Source organism: Pomacea canaliculata, linkage group LG1 (genome assembly GCF_003073045.1).
Source record: "Pomacea canaliculata isolate SZHN2017 linkage group LG1, ASM307304v1, whole genome shotgun sequence".
NCBI classification, from domain to species: Eukaryota; Metazoa; Mollusca; class Gastropoda; order Architaenioglossa; family Ampullariidae; genus Pomacea; species Pomacea canaliculata.
In genome coordinates, this window is record NC_037590.1 from 26669361 (window position 1) to 26682357 (window position 12997).

Genomic DNA, 12997 nt, shown 5'->3' on the forward strand with positions numbered 1-12997 from the left:
GCAGAGAAGTTTGCAAGAGCTAAGCGTTGGGAAACTGTCATCAGTCCACCTACACACGTCCGTAATGACACGAGGGTCGCCAGATATTTGTAAGCTAACCTGTCATTCAGCTGGATCCCTGGGCAGGACTGTTGACTCAAGCATCAACTGTTGTTATACATCTGTTTGAGTGACTAATGTAAAAACACGGAGGTCTCATTGTTAGAAAAAGTGCAATCAGCTTTGTTTACAACCCCAACTAGCGAAACATGAGTGCTGACTCTTTGCAGCAGTGCAGCTTGTAAGATAAATCACATGTTAGCTACAATGTAGCTGGTAAGATAAATCACGTGACAACACTTTCAAGCTCAGTTGTGAAGCAGTTGGTCCAGTGGTCCAGACACCACGGCAACAGAAAGTGAGTGGGATGGCAGGCTCGTGCACTCTGCGTGTCTCTCAATACAGCAATGCGCTTGTATTGATGACCAACTGCGTTTTTCGTATGCTCCAGCCATTTCTCAAAAGTCTACAGTTTCTTTCCCCCCAAATGCGACCCCAACTTATAAGATAAGAGTCTTCAAACATCCACCTGCAGGGACAAGAGGTCAAGCCATGACGTCACTGTCCTTGTGTGGCTGCGATCCTATATTAACCTTCCAGGTTGTCATTCATCGCCATCAAGGTCTCGTCTAACATTAGAGATGAGGGTGTGTGTGTGTTGGGGTGGAGTCGCAATCGGTGTACACCGGTGTGTCAATGCTGCGCAGCACTATGGAAATTAGTGTGGTGACGTTTAATTACGCGAGTCACGTGATCTTTTCTGTGTAACGGTGGTGTTTAATTGCATCATTTTCTTTAATAAATTTTTTTTAGGGTGATAAAGATGAAGTGCGTAGAAGCTGATGACGAGAAGGTCGATTCGTTTAATGGTGTGAAGATTTATTTTGGATGAAAGTAGGACGAATCATTTGTTCTTGCTGTCATTCGCACGTCGTTCATTCGTGACTGCGCATTTAAGGTTGTGGTTGGTGGTACTGAGATGACACTGCAGAAAAGTCAACAAGTTGCTTGAAGAGAGCTATTGGGTTCGATCCCACTGAACAGAGCGGAATGGAGCTGAGCAGAGTGAACAGAGTTGAGCGTGGAGTTGTGTGCTTTAATAAATCGGGTGGACAGGGATTATTTTTAAATATTTTTAGCATCGGTTAAAATAAGGCTCAGGTCTTGTAAGTCCCTCCGTCCAACTTCGTCCAACTCTGTTGGGGTACATGGGTGAATCGAACGTCACCTGCTGGTCACCCAAAATCTCATCTCTCTTGGAGGCCGATTAAAAAAAAAAAACAACCCTGATAATTACAGCCTTGTCCCTCCACCCTTACGAGGGACAGTGCGAAAGTATCAGCAGCCACACAAGAAGTTCTACCTCCATGCTCGCCTGATACAACATGACATACGTACAAACGGGTGCAGCCTCGCTCTCGCTGCCGTTCAGGACATCACGTGCTCGTTACTGTGTCCACGGGGTGACATGGGTCTCTGGCGGCAAATGGCCTCTTGGCACGGAAACTGTTATGTGCTGGTCGTAATTGCTGACGAGATAATGTTTACCTGGCGCGAGCGACAGAATGCGTCCTGCTGAGGTCAAGGGTGACCGACGGAGACAGCCGGTATGGTGGGGTTTTGAAATAACATAACACACATTCTGCTGCCACCCAAAACTACCCCATGTACATGTGAAGGTATGTAATTTTATGTCATGTTTGCAGGTCAAGTACCCCGTGTGTGTCATGTATGTGACAAGAAAATACATGCATGAAAAACAATTTCTTGTAAATCATGCGCATCGTGCAAGTATGTCTACCAGAGAGAAGTGTGTGTGTGAGAGGTAGAGGTAGAGGCCACCCCGCTGTGTGAGGATGAAAACATGAAGTAATCCCGGGTATACCTCTATCGTTTGTCCTCGGCTTGACACGTCTGTCAGTCAGGTGGAGGGCAGGGATGCACTTGCAGGCTTAAAAAAAAAAAAAAAACCAACCTGGTGGCAGCACCGTCGGCGGCGTTTGATTGGACAGCTGTGGGGGGCAACGGAGGGAGCTGTGCAAAGTGAATCAAGCTACAGGTAACTCGTTGCGGAGGGTCGCCACTTACCCGAGGCTGGTGTCATAATCATCTTTTACTCAAGATAGACTTTCACCTCTCAGGTAGAAATGTTCCTTTGATTTATGGCGAGATGTGAAGGTATTTCGAGACGACATTTCGCTCATAGGCCAGGACAGTGTTTAACACCGGGATCAGCCGTTGAAGACTTTGGCGGAGTAGAGGACATGTCAGCTGTATACATGGCGAGGCTGCTTTCTTCTTTGTGTTTGTATGTGTGGTGTTATATACTAATAAAATGCTATATACTTATATAGTGCGCACAGACTAATTATGAATTAATGTGAACTTCGCAAATGTACTGAGTGGTCAAAACGTGTCATGTAAAGGAATACAGGTCTGTCGATGTGGACTCTGCTTTTGTTGGCTTTTAGCGATACAGAATGATGAACTGGATCACGTGATACCATTCTGCCATTTTGACTGCTTATGTTTTTAATTATTATTTTTATACTGCGAGTAAGCACAGTTACAAGTGGTTTAGATGACTAAATCTCTAAATGTACTCTGTTGATTAAGTGAAACTACACATATCTTTTTCAGTAGATGACGAAAGGTCACATGATTCAGTTTCTAGAAAGAAAACTTGTAAATAAACATAGAAATAAACGTGGAACGAAAATCACTGAGTGTGGTTTAAGGCTTAGTTCCCTCTAGTTAGAAGCATTAGTTATGTTTGCAACAATGAACATTGTTGGCATTTATCTTTGAAGGCATTTTAGCAACTACAGAATAAAAAGATAGTTATCGATAGCGTTCGAATAACAGATAAATTAACTTATTAATTGTATTTTTTCTTCTTGTTTTTGTTTTCTTCTGTGCATGCCAATATTGCGATGTAACACTTTATTAAATCAATAAGAAATAAGTATTATGTGTTTTCTGGTTGCCTGTATGTTTTTGAGTCCATGATGTGTTTTGATTATTGTACAGTGTGATCAACATGATTTTTTAACATTTTTTCCCCTCGATCTCTAAAGACTGGATCAACTGGCCAAGATGTGGGCACTCGGAGCTGCAGCATGACACACAGGAACAGGAAGTGAGGGGCATCACAGTATGAGGTCTGAGTCAAGTGTAGGTGTACTTGTAAATGGGTTTGGAGAATTTTTATGTAAATTTAAGATATATTAAGACTTTTTGTCTGCCATTTCATACGCGCATGTAAACGTCTTTAAGCAACTTGCTTACATGTTGCTTTTCTGCAGTCGACTGCAAAGGAATATACCAAGCTTGTTTTTCTGTTGTCTCATAACGCGTGATAGGGAGTGTACAGTTTGAGTGTACTGATTACTTCCTGTGCTAACTGTAATTTATAATTTGTTGAATTTCCTGTTTCAAAATCACTTGTTAACATTCCAAAGCCCGTCCATCTGATCTGCCAAGCCCATGACATCCCACTTGTAGCATTGAGCTCATGGGACTGTGCCCATGGTGTAGCTTGCGGACATGCCAAGTGCCAGTGGAGGTTCCTTCTCTGAGTGCGATAACTGTCTCCATAAAGTGCATTGTGTATACCCCTCTTGGCTCCGTAGTGGACACTGGTCCCTGGTGGTACTTTCATCGTGGAAATCTTTCGCCCAGAAACCGTGTTCGCATCCTGATTATCTGTATGGGTTTACTTACCAATTATCTTTTCCAAGATTGCTCACAAGGCAGTGGGACCGTTATCTACTTATTAGGGTAGTGTTGTATGGATAGGAGTCTCCATCAAATAAAGTTATGAATGTCTCAGTCTTATCATTGCCTTCTGTTCCGGGGGCAGGGGTGGAATTGATGTTTTACGCCGGACCAGCAGCTAAGGCCATATCATGGCAAGGCAGTCAGCCTTGTAAACAGATGCCACACGCAAAGACAGAACAGGTGCCAGAGACGAGAGCTGAATCCAGGACAGCCAGCCTTACTGTATTGGTGACAGGCTAACTGTTGTGCCACAGGGCCGCCCCCGTGTTCCGGGGATGCACTCGTCCAATCAATACCTCATGTTCCCCCAACCAGGGTCTGTTGCAATACTCAGCGAACCATTGTCCAGGCAGGCGAGTCTGCTTGCGCAGTTTTATCTGAGTAAATACTTTGGCAATACAGACGCCTCCGGAAACAACTAAGAGCTTTTTAATCGCAACAATTTTAAGATACACCATTAGACTGTTATTACCGCGGCTGTTGATACCGGATTTGCCCTTCAATAGATCCTCGTTGAAGGGGTTAAAGTGTACTCATTTCAGTCAAGGATCCTCAATTGAGTTCCGTATTTTGTTTACTACTTTGTTTTCCCCTAAGCTCGGTGTAAATTGCGCGCCTGCAAGGATAATAAATACAATAAACACGTGCACCACCGGTGACTGTTTTTAGCAGTCGACACTAGCCAATGTTCAACAAATATTTCAAGCTGGGGACACAGGCGAAACCATTTGGGACTGTGAAATGAATGCACCTATGAATAAAGTGGGGCAAAAGCACCTTTCTCTCATACCATCACCTCAGTGTATTGGCGTGTTGACGGTGTTGTTATTCCGTGTCTTTAGATAGACTGAGGTAGACAACATAGATTGTTAGTGGGTTATAACTCTTGGTGTGACATCTTTCTAAATCTTCAACTCTTGTGTCGACAACAGCAACAGCAGCTAGGGCCCATTCTCAGTGGTAGGGGCCAGGTACGAGATAGTATAGTTGGTTTTAACAGTTTCCTGTTTTCCTACGTAGAAACCTTTACATCGCCGGTCAGACGAGCTCCACACACACAAACACGGGGGTCGCTCGCCGCGCTGTTCTACACCATTAACATCGCCAAGCGAAATGGCAGGCGCCAGTGTCGGGGCAAACATCTTGCAGCACACGGCAGCCATTTACAAGCCCATGAGCAATCCATCAAGTGGCGAGTTCCGCTCCGCTGCCGCGCTCCGCCTGATTTGCCGCACCGCATGCAGTCGCGCCCTCGTCGTCAGCACCACCACGTCACTCCTCACTCGGTGGCGACGACTTCTGTTGGCTGCAACACTGCGTTACATCAATAGTCCTCCCCCACCCTCTTCCCAGAGCTACCCGTCCAGCTTCATTGACTTCATAATTTGTCTTCACCGTTAGTTTAATTAACAATGATCCCTGACACTCTGAGTGCTCACCGACAACAGACTGACGAGCGAGACATTCGTTTCTAGTTGCTGCGTTCGCGAGTGTGGAGTAGTCGGGTATAGATGAGACTGATTCTGCGATCTTTGGCAGACGAAGCTTTCTGTTTTTTGTTTTTTTCCAAAGAGTGTTGAATGTCGAGGGCACTTTCAGATTTGCCTAGTCATTTTCAGCATTCCAACATTCTCTCCGAGAATTCACCCTGGGTCATCTCGTGTCTTCACTCTCACGACACCAGATGATCCGGGGTGAAATAATTTCACAGCAAATCGCAGTTGCACATGGGTGTAATCTCTCAGCTGTTGTTGTCTGCTAAGGTATGCTAAGTAAACCTGCGATTCACGACGGATTATAAAGATACATTTTTTTTTCAATCAACCGCCATTTTCCAGCAAGATTTACAGATGGTCGACAATGGACATCAAATCAAATCAGAATCAAATCAAAACTTTATTGTCTGTCCGAGGAAGTCCAAGCCAGGACATTTTCTGTTGCTCACAAGCCCAACACATATAATATTACAAATTTTAGTTTTCTCGCAGTAGAACTAAACCAAAAATAAGAGCCATTCAAATGTTTCTTATTTGAAACTGAACAATAAAAAGGAAAAGACTGGCAGTGGCAGAGAGAGGAAGTGCCCTAATGTATGCTGACATATGTGGGGCAGCAGTGGTGCAGTTGCTGGTGTAGCCGCAGTTTCGGAGGAAGCTTCAGCCTCCCGCGGTCTAAGGGGAGACAACTCATTGCGTCAGGCGACCCATGACAGAAATTTCAAATCTTCATATTATTCATAATACAAGCATAATTTTCTATGCTAATAAACACCAACAAATGATAAATCCAGTATTTTTAATTGGCTCTAATCTAGAATTAAAGAATTTGCTCAGATTATTATCATTATTAAATAAAACACAAGCTGAGTGGCTGCAACTTGCTAGACTTAATTTGTTATTGATGGTCACACCTTAACATTTACCTATAGTCACACACTTGAGTAGGTTTATATATATGAGTGCATACACTAACTAGTAACGATGCTAGTTTTTTGGAGTTATATATGTTTGCAACATTATATATTTTGAAGATAATTTTAAGAGTATCATAGTCATATGGAGCATCAGTGAGATTATTTTCCTTATTTTACAATATGATTCTAAATGCCTTACAGAGGGAACAGAAGTTAAAATTAAACAAGTGAAATTAAGCTTTTAATATAATGATTAAAATGAAAAGTTTTGCATGATTTAACTACTGCATAAACATGGGTAAATAAAGGACGAAGATAACATACAAAGTTGCCACATGCAGGCAACATCTCAAGCAACTCTTTTGTCACAATATATGGATCTGTATCTTAATAAGTGCAGCTGAAAAATTGTTAAACTAGGATGACTGTAAAATTACAAATCTCATTAACAGTATGTGTGAACAGTATAAGGAAAGAAAACTCAGATTTAGCTGCATGCTGTTTTCAGATCATGACAGATAAAAATAAATGTCATGACAAAAATGTTTACCAATATTTTGTAATGAATAAAAACTTGCCAAACTGAGACAGCAAATAAATGTTAAAATTAACCAGGATTTTCATCTTTTCTAGTTGTTCATTCTGGAAAAACTATTGGCATCAGTAAGAGCTATTCGAACCTTTCACAAATTCAAAGGCTTTTCCAAAGTTTATCAGCAGGCTGTTAAAATTTCCTGACTTTTCCCTAGAAAAATGCTTCCCTTGCTCCATCCATTATTTTTCCAAACTTTCAAATATCTATATGATAACTGTAAAACCACAAGAACAGGACTCAAAAAGTCTTGATGGGACACAAGTAAATATATTTTTAATGCAAAAAACAGTTTACTTTTACAGCTCACAGCCTTCATATATTTCTAGTCACTGAAATTGTTTCTACTGGAGGTAAACAGGAGAAGTGCGATAGTGAATACTGTGACTTGTAGTGTTATCCTTTTGACAGTATCATTTACAATAGGCTTTGACAAAATCTATTCTTTGTGACCTGGGACATGAGCATTTAAACAACTTAAGAAAATATTACACATTTTTAAAATTGCGTTATAGGAAGGATAAATGCTGCATGAGTGAATTCAACACAAGAAAAATACAGTCAGAATAATAAGTCATAACATTAACCAAAAATCATGCATAGCTATGCCTTATTATTCAGTTTAAAAACTCACTGAGCCAGAACAACAATAATCACCGAGAGGTGCAAATGTCATGACGTCACCTGTTGTGCCAATAACAAGCGCTATTGTTGTGTTTTGAAGCATCTGTATGGAAAAACACCAGCATTTAATAAAAAAAAATGATTGTTCCATAGTAACTGTTAAAAAGATTACTTCATCAAATCACATCATCCTGCATGAATGGAATATGAGAAAATGTGTATTACAGAACTGTACAGGTACTTCAGACATGTCTTCTCCTGAACAAGCTTTGACTCCACACATGATCCAGGCCCCTGACATGTCCACTAAACTGGAGAACATACGAGGACCTAAAAAAAAAAGTCTCAATTTATGACAGCATCAGGTCTTCAGACACCACACAGTGATCATATGAGAGAATAAGAATTTGATGTTATACATCTTTGATTTGTTTCAGGGGGCAATTAGGAGGCAGCTCACATAGTTATAACTAATCATTAATCAAAAACCACATAACAACAAAATAAAAAAATCACATCATTTCCCCAGTCATGGCCACCATATAAATCCTCACCAAGCACACTCCCATACAATCACAATTCACACCCGCATGTATCATAGTTCAAAATGGCACAATTGCTGATCATCAAAAGTTTGCACATGGCAAATATCAAAGGTCAGAAGTCAATTGTTAAAGGCAAATAAACACCCTGTGTACTCACAGACAGAACAGGGAGTGGCTGATGTGGCATCATTGGTGAAAGGGAGATAATCTGGATGGAATGGTTGACAGTCAAAAGGGCTGATACAGCTGTCTTTATTCAAAGGAGATATTTGACTCTCACCAAACATAAACTGAAGGACGAAATTCTGGAAGCAAAGACAAAATAAAACATCTTCTAAAGGTATTTAAAATTTAAACAGTATGTTCTAATAGCTTAAGTATCATTACATGTTTTCTTTCAATATTTTAACTCTGTGAGCATAAATGGGAAGATAAGAAAACAATTTACAAAACTTTAAAATTTACAAAACACATAATTTAATTTTTTGCATAATTAGATGATCATCAAGTGATATGGCTCTATAAATTATTTTGATCATTTTTACATGGTTTTACATAACATATAGAGAAAAAGAACTAACACGCAAGTAAGAAACAGTTCAATTTTTCATGTTTATAAACTTTTTGATCGTGGCGTATTAATCTGTCTCTTGTACACATTTGCTTAAACCTTTTTTCTGCTCTTAGCATCTGTCATCCTTTACATGATTTATGACCTGTTAAGGAGAGGGCTTTTAAAGCTTCAAAAAATTGTTCATCTAAGTTATATTTATTTAGGGGTTTTAAAAACTCTGTATTTAAAGTTATTTGATTCACTTGTTACTATTTATAGCTATTTACTGTGGTTCTATTTATTTAGAGTTATTTAACTCACTTGTTATTTACTGATCAATTTGTAAAAGCTATGAATACTAAGCACAGTATCAATAAATACATTTTTTTACATACTGGACTATAAGTATATTGTTTGTCAATATCTGACCACCTTACTAGATGTATATGCTCACAATTGTTTGCATGCAATACTCGAATTATATCCTGGCTATTGTTTACCATGACAAGATGAACTGAATTACTTGAGATGTGGTGAAAATTATAGGGCAGGGGAGGCAACTGCTTGGTTTGGAAGCAGTTGATCAGTCAAGTCAATCCCTTGACCAGCACCTGTCATTGGGGAAGCACCAAGGACAGACATGGCAGTTGACAGGACCTGCCACTCTTGCCTATTGTGGACGATAGTGAGCAGGTCCTGCACAGGACAGCCAGTCCAGTCTTTGACATTTGTAAGACAGTTCTTTCTCAGGCCACCACAGCATCGACTACCCTTCAAGGTGCCATGCCAGGTCATATGACCAAAGAAGACCAGCTTATATCACTTGACTGCTGAAAGTAGAGGTTCCTGGTGTCCTATGAGTGTGGTAATCTTATTTCACATAAAGTTGTTGGTTCTGTATTATGCATGAGATCCAGAGCAGCCTGCTCAGGCACTTGTTAAGTGGCTGGTATTGGCCAACACCCCACATGGTGTGCCGCTGTTTTGAAAAACAAGATTTTTCTTTTAGAATATGCATGGTTGGATTAAAAAAAATCAGTTCTTTTCCCTGTGAAATGGGATGCAGAGCTAATACACGAATCAGACAAATATTAAGACCAGATATCAAAAGCCTTTCACAATGAAATGTTATTCTTATTCTCAACTGTCTTTTAATGCATGCCATTACTTGATTTTAACTTTAAGGATAGAATATTGTAATTAAAAGAATTATAATAGCCTAAATGGAAAATAAAGTATTGGTAAAATCAAAACAAAAAATCCCCAAAGCAAAAAACAAAAATAATCAAAGTTTGCGTGTACATTTTTAATCTGAATAAAATGATGCTTACTTCTGCTGTGCTGTCACATATGCAGTGCATGCATGCAGCCTTTATGAACAGAGCAATTCATTAGAAGTGCTGGTATTTGAAACACTGGTATATCCAAATGTATTCCCATATAACAAGGGTGACTTCCATTCAGCAGCAGTTTACAGGTTGAGTAGCAGTCTTCTGAACACAATCATCATGGGCCATTTTTTGTTGCTGTTGTTGAAAATGTATTGCTGAAATAAGTGGTTTGGTCAAAAGCATAGTAAAGACAGAATATCATAAAATGAAGTGAAAGATGTTGATGTTGAACAGAGAAATGATAATAAAATAAACAAATTCTATGACTGTTTGACCGTTGCTAAGGCAGCAGTGTCTGCACCCCTTGTACAAGTCAGCTGTTCCAGGCCACAAGACTTGCACTGGATTTGACCTTTTTTCATCCTGGTAAAAGACATCAGCACAGCAATCACAGCTACTGCCAGGTAGTCTGTGGTGGGAGTAGTGATGGTTTTTAAATGCTTGGCCATCATTAAGCTATGTTCTTCTTGGCGAAATTCTTATCTTATTTCTCAACTGAAGTGATTGTGAGTACAATCGATGGTGTCCTACTTATTTTTGTTTTAATAGGTAGTCGATATACTTGTCATAAGTAAAACTGTTCATCTAACAACTACATACTAGACCAGGGGTGGGCAATTAATTTTCCCAAGGGGCCGGATGAGAAACTGGGATGGTTCTAGAGGGCCGGACTAATATAGTTAACTCAGTTTTACCCAATACTGTATATATAGTATATTTACTGGTGGGCGGCCAGCGGGCGGGCCGGTCAGAGACAGGAGGCGGGCCGGCGTTTGCCCAGGTCTGTACTAGACTATACACACACACACATACTATACACAATATTCATACAACTATGGACTTGAATGTGTGTGCATGCACACATATATATTATACACAATATTCATACAACTATGGACTAGGAGATACACACATATATACATACCATAACAACATTATGTTCCACCCCATGAGGACTTGCATTAGAAATAAAACTAAGATTAGTACTTGTGAGTTCTCAGGTCGAGTCAGAAACTAGAATTGAGAAGTTATCATAAAGATCAGATCATTCTATCAATAGTGTTCACTTCTTATTGCTGTTCAGCAAAGGTCTATATGATGAAAACATTACCCACCTTCAAATATTGATTTTTAAGAGCAGCATTTATCACCTGGCATGTTTCAGGGATGATCTTCCCAATAGTCTGTACCCAAGATCATACAAAAAAGAAAATGAAGCTATATTGTTGAAAAGAAGTGTGCAGAGACACAAACCTTAGTATATATTTTCAGCTAAAATAGTGCATTTTATACCTACATGTTGACATATGTTACCTTATATGTGTTATATTGTTATATATGTTATACTGCAATGATGTGAACTGTTCAAACATAGAATGTGTTAAGCCTATAACATGTTTAATGGAAAATGAATGTTTATAAATTAAATAAAAATACATAATTTTGTTAAAACCACATCTATGTATCCTTTTTTGTTATGTGTTATCTTTTCACCATAATATGGGTTATATTTTACCACAGTGTGACATAGACATTTACAATCTGTTATCATCTTTGTAGTGTTTCAGCAGGAATACTTCATCTGATGTGTATGTGTACACTTGATATATATTAGGTGAAACTCAAAGAAAATGACAGAAGACACTGTTCCACCTGTGGCTAGAACTTTAAAAGTCACAACAAGCACTATGCATTCACATGTTGGTATATAGTATTCTTGCCTGTTGGTATGCTGTTTGATGAAGCACGGTTCCATGCACTACACACCACCAGCTTCACCTGCAGTCTAGCTGAACTGAAGCCAATACCAAACAGCATTCTACTCGAGTAGATGTAGATCACCATGAAGTCAGTAGGGTTTCTAACAAACGGCAGCCTTTCTATGTGATTTTCAGATCATCACTCCAATGTCACTGACTCTGAAACAAGATTTTTTCTTTCATCATGGATGGTAACTTCATCTATGCCTTATTCTGTCAATAATATTTGCCTACAAACAAAAACAGAAACTGTCAACATGTATATTATGATATACATTTTAATGGACTTAAATTATTGAGTGAGGCAAAGTCTGTTTCTTCTATGAGAATGTTTATTTATGGATTATTCAGCTAGTAAAGTCATCCACTGACAATCCTGTTTGTTAGTGCTAAAAGGCCCATCTATAGTCCACATGCAGTAATCATTATTTCCGTAACTCAAGGTGAATTTTGGTGACAGTATTTCTCAAGATAAACCTGACACCTATAATGCCTACAGAAGGCATGCAGCTGTTACACTGGAAAAGAAAAAAAAAAAATTCCGGGAGATCATCAACTGTGAAATAAATATACACGTTGCTAAATAAATTTGAAAATTTACAAAAATTAATAAATTTCAATTCCCATGACACAGACACAGTTAATAGGCTGAAAAGCATTTCAGGTTTACAAAGAAACGATGCTGTACAAGACGGTGATGAAAAGTGTACACCAGGTGGCATGAACATCCTGAGCCGCGACTATGCATAAATAAAAGAGGGCAATGCGAAAATTTTATCATTCCCTTACATTAATTTATCAGTTAAGTCGCGACTAACAGAGCCTCGACGATGAGATAAAGATACAGCATCGCCTCCCTCCCCCCCAAAAAAAAATCAAGGGAGGTAGCTGCAGATATCATACACACAGCCGACTGATCTCCCTTTAACATCCGAGGATGTGCATACGTTGGTGTAGACCCCAGGGCCGCCGAGAGCCAGCCCGGGCCCCGGGACAGACGACCTCTCCGGGCCCCTTGTACTTGTAATCGTAAATTATTTTCCCAGTATATAATGTATGTTTACAATTCGAATCTCAATATCTACACTTCATTCAGTAACGAAATATAGACTGCAAACAGTAGGACAAGTGCACTAGGATCTACATCACTACTTGAACATAAAGTTGTTTACATGCGAGTGGTTAGTAAATGAGGACAAATGATGTTAAAGGATCAGACTTGTAGCACCCGGCTCCACAGACCCCCCCCCTTTTAGTAAGGACTGTTACGTCAGCAGCGATGTCAAAACCTCGACAGATT

General features: G+C 39.7%; 2 long non-coding RNA genes across 6 annotated transcripts; one reads left to right on the forward strand and one right to left on the reverse strand.

The window, feature by feature from the left end:
* The first annotated feature begins 3115 nt into the window (after positions 1–3115).
* On the forward strand, positions 3116–9203 carry LOC112576047. Its single transcript, XR_003101741.1, has 3 exons — positions 3116–3213; positions 8153–8333; positions 9093–9203. It is a non-coding gene; the product is annotated as an uncharacterized LOC112576047 (long non-coding RNA).
* Positions 7649–11384, reverse strand: LOC112576032. Of its 5 annotated transcripts, XR_003101739.1 has the most exons (6): positions 11053–11384; positions 10213–10300; positions 9878–10072; positions 9047–9525; positions 8151–8298; positions 7649–7778 (listed from the first exon to the last, which is right to left on the reverse strand). It is a non-coding gene; the product is annotated as an uncharacterized LOC112576032 (long non-coding RNA). The 5 variants fall into 5 exon arrangements; XR_003101738.1 differs by lacking the exon at positions 10213–10300 and having other exon boundaries at positions 9878–10092; XR_003101735.1 differs by having other exon boundaries at positions 9878–10300.
* Between the last annotated feature and the right edge of the window lie 1613 nt (positions 11385–12997).